Source organism: Neofelis nebulosa, chromosome 7, assembly GCF_028018385.1.
Source record: "Neofelis nebulosa isolate mNeoNeb1 chromosome 7, mNeoNeb1.pri, whole genome shotgun sequence".
In the NCBI taxonomy this organism is placed as follows: Eukaryota; Metazoa; Chordata; class Mammalia; order Carnivora; family Felidae; genus Neofelis; species Neofelis nebulosa.
The window spans coordinates 149,059,667-149,069,820 of NC_080788.1; the positions used below are offsets into that span (position 1 = coordinate 149,059,667).

A 10,154-nucleotide genomic window follows, 5' to 3' on the forward strand; every position below is an offset into this window, starting at 1 on the left:
GGATTCTGTTTCTGCCTCTATCTCTGTGCCTCCCTACTCATGATCTGTCTCTCTCCCTCAAAAACAAAGTAAAAATTAAAAAATAGTATTGATATATACATGCAAAATAATAACATTTGGCCATAATCTTTCTTCATACATATACGTCGACACAAAAAAAATCTCAAAATGGATGAAGGATTAAGAAGAACAGTTGAACCTAAATGCCTTCAAAGAAAACATGAAAGATGAATATGATGACATTCACTTGAGAATGATTGATTTGATATAAAAGCAAAGTCACAGAGAACAAAGCATGCAAGGGGGACTACACCATACTAGAAAAGGGGCAAGCAAATATTTGTAGAGCTAGAAGGAAGTCTATGGGCGTGTAGCCCCTCCCTGCCCACTGGGGCTCTCCAGATGGATTTGACAAATTGGCTTCCTCATTGGTAAATGGCTGCTTGTTTGGTGGATGGAATGATGCTGACTGACTGCACATGCCATTGCCACGACTGTGGTAAGGAATGTAATGCCTGAAATGGTTCCCGGATTTGCCATTCCATTATGGATTTAGCCAGACCAAGGAACTCACCTCAGCACATAGACAAACTACGTACTTGCAAAGACTTGGGAGTGATAATTAGAATTTTATACTCCACATCATCCTTAATCATCACAGAAGCGGACGATGAGGATATGTGGATTAGGGGAACAGATATGGAACATGAAAAACTAGACACAAAATTCCTTCAGGAAAAATCCACCTGGAAACTGGCCTGGAACATCCAGAATAATTGTCCTTGGCCCTTAATGAGATTTGGAATGCTCCAAATAGCAGGCAGGGACTGACCCCCTTTGCAACAGTATTTTAGAAAGGAGTCCTTAACCCTTTCTTCCCTGATTGAGTGAACTTTATGATAACTTATATGACCAAGTTGATGCCATGCATAGCCATGTCCAAGAAGTAACAGGTGCACTTGGGTTATATCATCCATAGACAATAAGAACATGGCCTCTGCCACTGCCTAGCCATGCAACCCTTTCTACAGAATATGGGACGCTCATCAGGTCTTCAGAGAGCACCCAGTGCCAGCTCACTGAGAAGGACCTTATGACGAACTGCTAACCGACTACACTGCCATCAGAATTAGGGAAAGATTCTTCTGGATTCATGCCAGCTGCACAAAATAGTTCCAGAAAATGCCATCGTCAAGATCCTGGATGGCCATCCCCACAACGACCATAGGTAAGGATTCCCAGAGCCAATTCCCAGGCTCCGGAAACACATGGCATCACATAGTAGGTCATGGATCAAAAAACTGCATTTCCACCTAGTTTCATTTTCCGGCTCTTTCCTGTCAGGAAAAAAAAAAACTTTTTAAAATGGTGCCTACCCTTTCCCCCACTATTAAAAGACTGACTACATTTCTTGCTCTCCCTCTGAACCTCTACGACTGTCTGTCTTCAGACTGCATCTGCCCCATTCACCTGTGTAGTTATCTCAGCAGGTCAGATACAGACCCTTACACCAGTTTTCCAAATCCCGTCTACAGTAAATAATCAGTCTGATTGTCAATCGTTTTGACATCAGGATAGCATGTAAGCCCCCAAAGTCGTGTTATTTCCTGCCAATGCAAGCAGGTGAATGCACCATGTGGATGGACAAATGGAAGGGTGTGGTATCCACAACCAGAACGACAATGTCACTCTGCCTTTCCTTCCACTGCATTGATTGGGACCACAACTTTGATGGAAGCTTCAGGATGGTCCTTTGCTCAGGTGAAGTATTGGGAGAGAATATTTCCCTTTGTATGAAGACAGTCATGGTGCTGGGTTCTCTCTCTCGGTGACATAGCAAGGCAATCTGGTGCCAGATGGTCACTAGGTGCTCCAGCATAACCCCCATGGCACAAACACTGTCCAGATCACAAAATGTTTCATTGGCACTCAGACTACCTGTGCATCAAGTGGCATAGCTCAGCCACTTCCAGCTAAGGCTGCCTAACAGCACGAGTCATATGAGAGTAGACCGAAAATCTGGAGTAGCTCAGTCAGGTGACAAAACCCACCTTATAGCTGCTGAAGGGCTGCAGGCCTCCCGTGTCTCACAAACTTTCAGGAATGCATGATAATTGACCAGTGACAGTGACCCTCAATTGCCCAGACCAGTGGGAACTCATGACAGGCTCTACATGAGCTGGTCAGGCTAACATCTAGGCACTGTTTGGACTGTTAGGAATTCCCAAGGCAGCAGGGTAGAGATGTATAGGTTGAGAGCAGACTGTGGCTGGGACTCCTTGGTCATCGATGCTGAATGGGACATACTGGCTAGCTCAGTCATGACGGAGTCTCCCCTGTGGCCCTTGAGATACCCTCAACTGCCTAGACAGTCTTGGGAATGTGAGCCATCTTATGGACAGCTGGGCATTTACATTTCAGTAGTCAACTGTAAAGCGCCACCTGTTAGGAGGGGGCTTTAATGCCCGTCAAGTGGGCAGACTGAAAGGAGAAATGGTGTGTTTAATGTCCCCCCTCCTTCAGTAAATCTTGAATTATGGGGTGCAATTTCTCAGTCCTCTATTGCGCACAATATTGATGTGCATATACTGTCTTAATTGGATGTGTGGGGGGGTGCAATTTGCAGTCCTACAGACTCCTGATATGTAGCTCCCCCCAGGAAAGCCAGGCACTGGGTTTGTTCCCACTGGCCTTGATGGCATGTGAGGGCATCCACATCATTAACAAGACAATGCACGGTCAAAGGGGCCACAGTTGCTAAAAGAGATTCAGTAAAGATTCTTCCAATAGTGACATCAAAGCGATGTTGAGACCCTTCTACTATCCCTACCTTTATACCTAGTAAGCTAAAGGGCACCACACTTTTATTTGGAGGGGTTCCTGGGAAGCACTGTACCTTGGCTTCAGGGTCAATGAGAGAAATAAAGTGTTGTCTGTGTCTGTGTCCTACACGGTAATCACAGAAGTATACAGGCAGTTGTCCCAGGAGGAAGGACATACTCCACAAACCTCCAGGTCCCTAGGCAGGGGCCTTGGCATCTCCCCACCCACTGGGATCCTAGCTCCCCACTACCAGGGCTGTCATGTCCAAAGAAGTGATGGCACCCACCCGAAGGGTAGAAACAACATTCTCTCGAAGATCCCAAAGAGTCTGATCAAAGTTTCCGACTTGTGTTCAGGCTGTCCTGAGATTAAGTCACTAGGGACCCCTCTTCTCAGAGCTGTGCATAAAGAGAAGTGTGGGCATCATCTCTAGAGCAAGAGATCTGGGTTGAAGTTCCACCCCTTGAAAGGGGCCCTGCTGGGACCCTCCTGTGGGCTCCTATCTATGGAGGTGGTGATCCCATCACCATTTGCAGCAAAGAAGTCTTGGGCTTCTTGAAAATTCTCCTTTTCACATCTGACTATGGCATGCATGCTAATGCCTGCTACGCTACACCTGGTATTTCCATGAATTGTATTGGCACAAGGCTTAAGATCAGAGTGGACCTTCAAGAAGAACTCCTTAGGTTCTGTTGTCAAGTGCCTCTCCTCCAGGTGGAAATGGACAAGGGCTCATGGGCACATGACATAAGGGAAACAAAACAAAACAAAACAAAACAAAACAAACCCCAAATCCCACACCCATTGAATTGTCCCCATTCTATCTTAGAGTTGGATTGCATCACCTGGCCTTGACCTCTCCCAGTGGGCCTGTGCTGTCGTGCCATAAAAATCCAAGTCCGGAGAATCAGAGCTTCTTTCTTCCTACCTCTGTGGACTCCGGGACCCTAGGGAGCCTCTTCCTCAGAGCCTTCCCCTTTTTCCTTGGTGTGTGTCTCTTTCCATGAGCCTTGGGGTGATTGTCAGAGCCTTTTGATACAGTGAAAAGACTGGAAGCTCCGTAGGTTGTCTCTAAGTAAACAGGCCGTTGATACCTTGAGCTTTTCAGTGATTTATGAATCTGGGGCACTTGGACCAATCCAGACAGCTGTAGTATGTCAAGCGCTTAAAGCAACAGCTTGGAGCCAATTGTGAAGACCCACTAGAGCCAATCAATATCCTTGTCTCCCTCCCTTTGGACAAATGATTCCAGGAAACCTTGCATTTTCATGATGGTGTAGTGCCTGTCACCATTTCTCTCTTTCACACTGGTCCGTGGATATGTTGGTGTAGTGAAGACCTGGGATAGAAGTTAACTCTTCCCAGACACGTGTGATTAGGCCTCCCATGCTGCAGTGTCCCCATCAACACCTGTCAAATAGGGAGCCATTGTCAACAGCAGTGGCGAAGACAGCCAGTAGGGGGAGGTTGCCTTGGCTGTGTCCTCCGCCCAGGGAGACATGATGCTCCTGGTAGAGTTGCCTCTGTCACTAGGTAGGCATGGCTAAGCAAACACAACACCAGGGTACTGGCTGCAACACAGTGGACCCAGCAGCTGGCGTCTTCTTCGACACTAATCTAGGCATATGGTCTTCGGTGTCCAGCAATATCTCACTTGGAGATGAGTAGGAAATCCACACCTCTGGAACCCCAGGATGGTGCCTGATTGTTGGTCTCTGCAGGGAGTCTGACCTTTTATGGCACTGGTAACTTAGGGTAGGGGTTTCTGGCAACACCTGGCATCAGCCCAAAGCAAAGCTACAGACCACCGGCAAGCTCCAGCTCCTTCCCAGAGCAGCTGAGATGTGGGGGTAGGAAACGAGTGAGCCATTTTCAGTGCTAACACATTGTTGGAGGGCACCACCTAGGCCCCCAATCCCATCCCTGGGGACAAATGTGTTGGGGACCCCAGCTGTTGTACAAAATTAAGAACATGTAGACTGTATCCTGCTGAAGGAATAGGGAAGAACCATTGCTCAGGGGGTGGATAGGCAGCTCCCTAGGCATCTGAGCTCTGGCTTTGGATACATGAGATGCATGGGGCCCTCCTGACTCAAGGTGGGGTTTCCGTGCACCCCCAACAAAGGAAATGGAGGCGCAGGATTTCTGACTCACAGGGCCCAGAAGCAAGGGTACACAAGGACCTTGGGAAGGGCAGGCCTCCTTCCCACAGTCCCAGTGATCAGGGCACAGAAAACAGGGTAGCAAGTACCTGATTACTTGAGAATGCATGGGGCTGAATTCCCTAACTTTTCACAAGCTCACCTCTGTGTGGTTATTCGAGAAGGCTCTCAGAAAACCAGTGGGAATCCTAGGCAGATCCTTATCTAAGGTTAAACTCACTGAAAAGTAGGCAAGAGAAAGAGAGCAGGGATTCACATTCATCGGGCTCCAACTGGATGCCAGATCATCCATAGGCACCTTTCATCAGAAAGGCCTGCCTTTCTGATTCATTTCATTGGGTGCTCCATTCAGTCTCACAGTCTCAGTCTCCCACATTTGGAAATTTTGTCTCCATGGAGGCACAGCTTGTGCTAGGTGGAACCTAATGCCAGTCCCCTTCCCTCACAGCCCACAGACACCCCAGTGTGGAACAGGCAGTGTGGGTGGGTGGTAGCCCTCCATTATCCTGAACCCACATAGGGACTGGGGGAAGACAGATTACCTGGAGAATGAGAAAATGTTAAGTGTGCAAGAGCACAGTTTTGGAGACAACTCATGAATTTGTCCCTGAAAGAGCTTGTGTGAATGTCTCTTAATTCTGGAAGCATATACCTCAGTTCAAGACCCAGATGCTGACTCAGGTCCTCTGCACATAATCTCGGGCTCAGTTTGGGCTCTTGGAAGCTTAGATATATACGTAGAGGCCGCAAGCATGCAGTGTTTAAGTTTTATTTCAGCGTTCTGGTCAGTGAGCCATGAGAGATGTGTGTCAGAGCCGTGATGTGCCTGTGGACCCCTGTGTCTCCTGCAGACCCCCGAAACGTGGATGTCAGCTCTGCAGCCTCATTACTGTATTTTCACACATGTGCCAGTTGGATTGTCTATAGTTGTTCAGCAGTGAGGAGGGTAATTATGGATTGTCGTCAGCAACAATCAGTCCCTTAACTTTCTCGGGGTTGATAATTTGACATTTGTGGCGACACCACAAGGAATGCAGCTATTATGGCTTAAATGGGACCAAAAACCACTCTGAGATATAACAGGGATTCATGAGTTTGCCTCACTGGCCGCATTCTTGTTGGAGGGGTGCACTGCCTGTGCTCCCACCAGTACCTCGTCCAGTGCACCATGGAGGATCCCAGCTTATGTGGCAATGGCAGTTCCTGTTATTGTCGCATATCCCTCTGTGACTGCATTTCTCCGGGATACAGTCATAATTCAGCTGAGCCACACTGCCAGTGCAGTAGGTGTCCTGACAGAGCTTTCCAGAAGCATAGGGGGTACCAGTTCTCACATGACCAATCTCGGTTGTTCCTGTGCTACTATGTGAATTCAGCCGCAAACACCAGAACCCTGATATCTCAGACGGATTGAATCCAACATTCTCTTGCAGCTGAGGGAGATGTGTGACAATCCTACACTGCAGCCTTCCACACGGCACGTCTGTGTGGGAACAGGGTTCAGCGTTGAATTCCGCAGGGTCTTGTGCAGTGTCCATATCGGCTGCTTTTTTGATTTATGGCATAGCAGACATCTTCACCTTTCCAGAATTTTGCAAAGATTTCTTGGCAGCGCATAGTGCGGTCAGTGCAGTTCCCATGATAGCAGCATCCCTCTTCAGTGCATGGGGTTCCATCTTGCCTATGGAAGTCATCAGGGTACGCCAAGGACACCCCACAACCCTGCTTTCATCCTGTCTGTGTCGAAACCATTGGCCCTCCTGGCATCTCAGGGCTCTTATGTTTTATCTCAGGAGCTCTAGCTGGGTTTGAATACACCAAATTGTATGAACTCAGTATGACAGTGATCTCACTGATCCTCTGGGAGAGCATCTCGCTATACTGTGGTTGGAGCTGGTTATCCCAGAAGGGCAGTTGCATGAACACTAGGGCTTGTAGTTCATGGTGAAGAACAACAAGAAACAGCGTCCATTTAGCTGCTCTCAGCAGAGGCTCCTATGCTAATGACCAGGGCAGTGCAACGGTGCCTGTCAGCTCTCCTGCCCCATGAAAATGCACTCCAAGAAGGTAACTGTCTCATCCGATGTGACTCAGGGATCCTCAAACTGTAGCACTCCCTGTGGGCCACGGGGCTGCTTCTCCCCTGGAGCACTGCTACGCCCACCAGACTCCACGCCAGTGATGGCATGGACTTCTAAACCTTCAGTCTTTGAACTGCACATTTACAGAAGGTTGACTTGTCTTGATTACCTTTATGTGTCATCTTGACTGCGTCATGGGTGCCCAGTTTCCCCACTGTTTCTGTGGATGTCTGTTAACTATTCCAGAAGACACTGGCATTTCTATCCATGGTTTCTGTCTGCCTCGGCATCACCCACTCTGTTAAGGTTCTGAAGAAAATCTGATGCAGAGGGAGGAAGAATTCCCTCATTTTTACTTCCCATGTGCTTGTTTGAACTGGAACAGTGGTCTCCTCTGGCCCTTGTTCTGAGAGTTACATCATCAGCTTTCCACGTTGTGAGACTAGAGAGTAGTTCAGAATTAGATGAGAATTACACCTCTGGTTTTCCTGGGTCTCCAGCATGTGAGAGTGGTAGGTGGGGTTTATCAATGTATTCAATCATGTAAACCAATGTGCTTTGGGCCCTGTGCCTCGGGAGAATCCTAATAAATGGAGATGAATTATCTCTTCTTTAGAGGAATTGAATAAAGCTGTAGCTCATTTAAAGTCCTGCGTAGCAACAGCCAGGTGGGAAGTGTCATGTTGTTTTATTGGGACAATGGCTGGGTGAGGATAAGGAGGAGCTGTGGGATCCTGTGGTCCTGGCTGCACTGGGAATGCATCTGGGACTCCTGTAAATGTTCAGCTGTTGTGCTTCAGGATATCTGCAATTCACTCATATTGAGGGACAGGAGTAAGCAATGCAAAGAACTGTGTCTTTTGTGCACGTTAGTGTAGTTTTCCTATGACAACAAGTATCTAATTTAGACAGTTAATTGGTAAGCACAGAGTCCTGTGTCCAGAGAGCCTCCCTGGGGAAACTGCTATGTGGAGAGGAAGCCCCTGACCCTGACAGGAAACCTGCCTATAACCTCCATCTGCACCTGCCTCTGGAAACACAAACTAGAATTGTGCATTGTGTGTGCCCCCCTGGTTTGGCTGATCCCCTCCTGCAGGGAGGTTTGTGTCTGGGCTTCCATTGGGGTCCCCTCTCTTTGTCTCTTGCACAGTAATATGTGGCCGTGTCCTCGTTCTTGAGGCTGTTCATCTGCAGATATAGCGTGTCCTTGGCATTGTCTCTGGAGATGGTGAATCGGCCCTTCATGGAATCTGCAAAATATGTGCCACTTCCATCAGTATCAATCCGTCAGACCCACTGCAGCCCCTTTCGTGGAGCCTGGCGAACCCAGCTCATTGGATAGCTACTGAAGGTGAATCCAGAGGCCACACAGGTGAGTCTCAGGGACCCCACAGGCTGCACCAGATCTCGTCCAGACTCCACCAACTGCACGTCACACTGGACACCTGCAGACACCAGACATCTTGGTCAGGAAACTGTCACACATCCACTGGTTCTCACTCATGCCCACTCACATACTCAGTGTCTCTAATTCACCATGACTTACCTTTCAAAAGAGCAACGAGGAAAATCCAGCCAAGCACAAACTCCATGGTGAGGTGTGTGTGTTCTGTGCTGATCACAGAATGGGAACACCTGGGACTCCTGGGGCTGGGGCTCCTCTCCCAGCTGCAGGCTGCAGAGGGCACTACAGAGGGCTACAGAGAGGGCACTATTTGCATGTCCTCTGACATATATATCAAGATTCAGACTTAGATTTGATTCTGTAAAAGTGAACGACAGGGTTGGGGACGCATTTCTACATTAGTTTGTGTGGATGGTGCTGTGAAATTATGAATAATTTTAATTGGTGAGCACAGGTATATTTGCAGGCACGTGTGCAGTTTTACATGTCTTTCATCAACATTGGTCATTTTCGCTCTACAATTATTTTACATCCTTTTTGATATTAATCCCAAATACTTTTTTCTGTGAAATTTTCATTTCTACAATTTTGTTATTTGTTTTGCATATATTTCCACGCTGGTGTGTAGAATCACGTGTGGTTTATTTTTTATTTATTTATTTTTGTTCATTATGTATCCTGCACTTGTCCTCATTTTTAAAAACTGGTTCTAATATTTTTTGTGGTATCTCTAGGCTTTTGTTATGTTTAAGATCATGTCATCTGCAAACAGGCAATTTTTCTTCCTTCTCACTGTTTTAAATGTCTTTTATTTCTTTTTATTGCCAAAGTTTGAGTAATTCTTTCAGTTGTAGGAGAAGAATGCTTTTCCCTTCTTCTGGGGTTTCACCTGGTGTAAGGATTCAATTGCCATAAGACTGATCTCAAGGGGAGGATAAATTTCATTTTGCAAGTGCATGGCCTTCCTAATGATATGACGCCCAGAGAATGTACAAAGCAGGTGGCACTTGTGACTTTCAGACAACAAAACATTCGATTTGGCAAGAGTTAAGGCAAAGGTGTGGGTTTGGGGGTATTTAATTAGTCAACAAGTAACTAGGTTTGTTTTCACAGCCTTCTTGTCCCTGTGTTCCTTATTCTGGTGCTAAGGATAGTTCTTCCCTCCTGGAACAGGTAAGGGAGTTTTCCCAGGGGAGATTTATTTCGTGCTGTCAAGGGACAAAGGATGGTCTGAGTGTCCTTGGACTGGCTGTTTCTCACGTGACTTTCATCCAAATCAGCAATGTGACACGTTGATATGGTTTGAGGCAGCATGTTTATTCTTCACGTTATCATGTTGAATACTTATGTTGGGGGTGATCATCATTGTCTGATCTTGATGTAGAAGGAATGGTTTTCGTATTTTTCTGTTCAATATGCTATCAGATGTCGGCTTTCATAGTGGACATGATCATCTGGAGGTAATTTTCTTCTCCTTTTTTTTCTTTCATTAACATGTTTGTTTTTTTTTATTTTTTAAAATTTATATCCAAATTAGTTAGCAAATAGTGCAACAATGATTTCAGGAGTTGATTCCTTAGTGCCCCTTACCCATTTAGCCCATTCCTGCTCCCACAACCTCTCCAGCAACCTTCAATTTGTTCTCCGTATTTGAGTCTCTTCTGTTTTGTCCCCCTACCTGTT

At 46.7% G+C, this 10,154-nt stretch overlaps 1 pseudogene; it reads right to left on the reverse strand.

Moving 5' to 3' along the window:
* Window positions 1-3,191: 3,191 nt before the first annotated feature.
* On the reverse strand, window positions 3,192-8,719 carry LOC131517881 (immunoglobulin heavy variable 3-74-like; annotated as a pseudogene).
* Window positions 8,720-10,154: the final 1,435 nt, after the last annotated feature.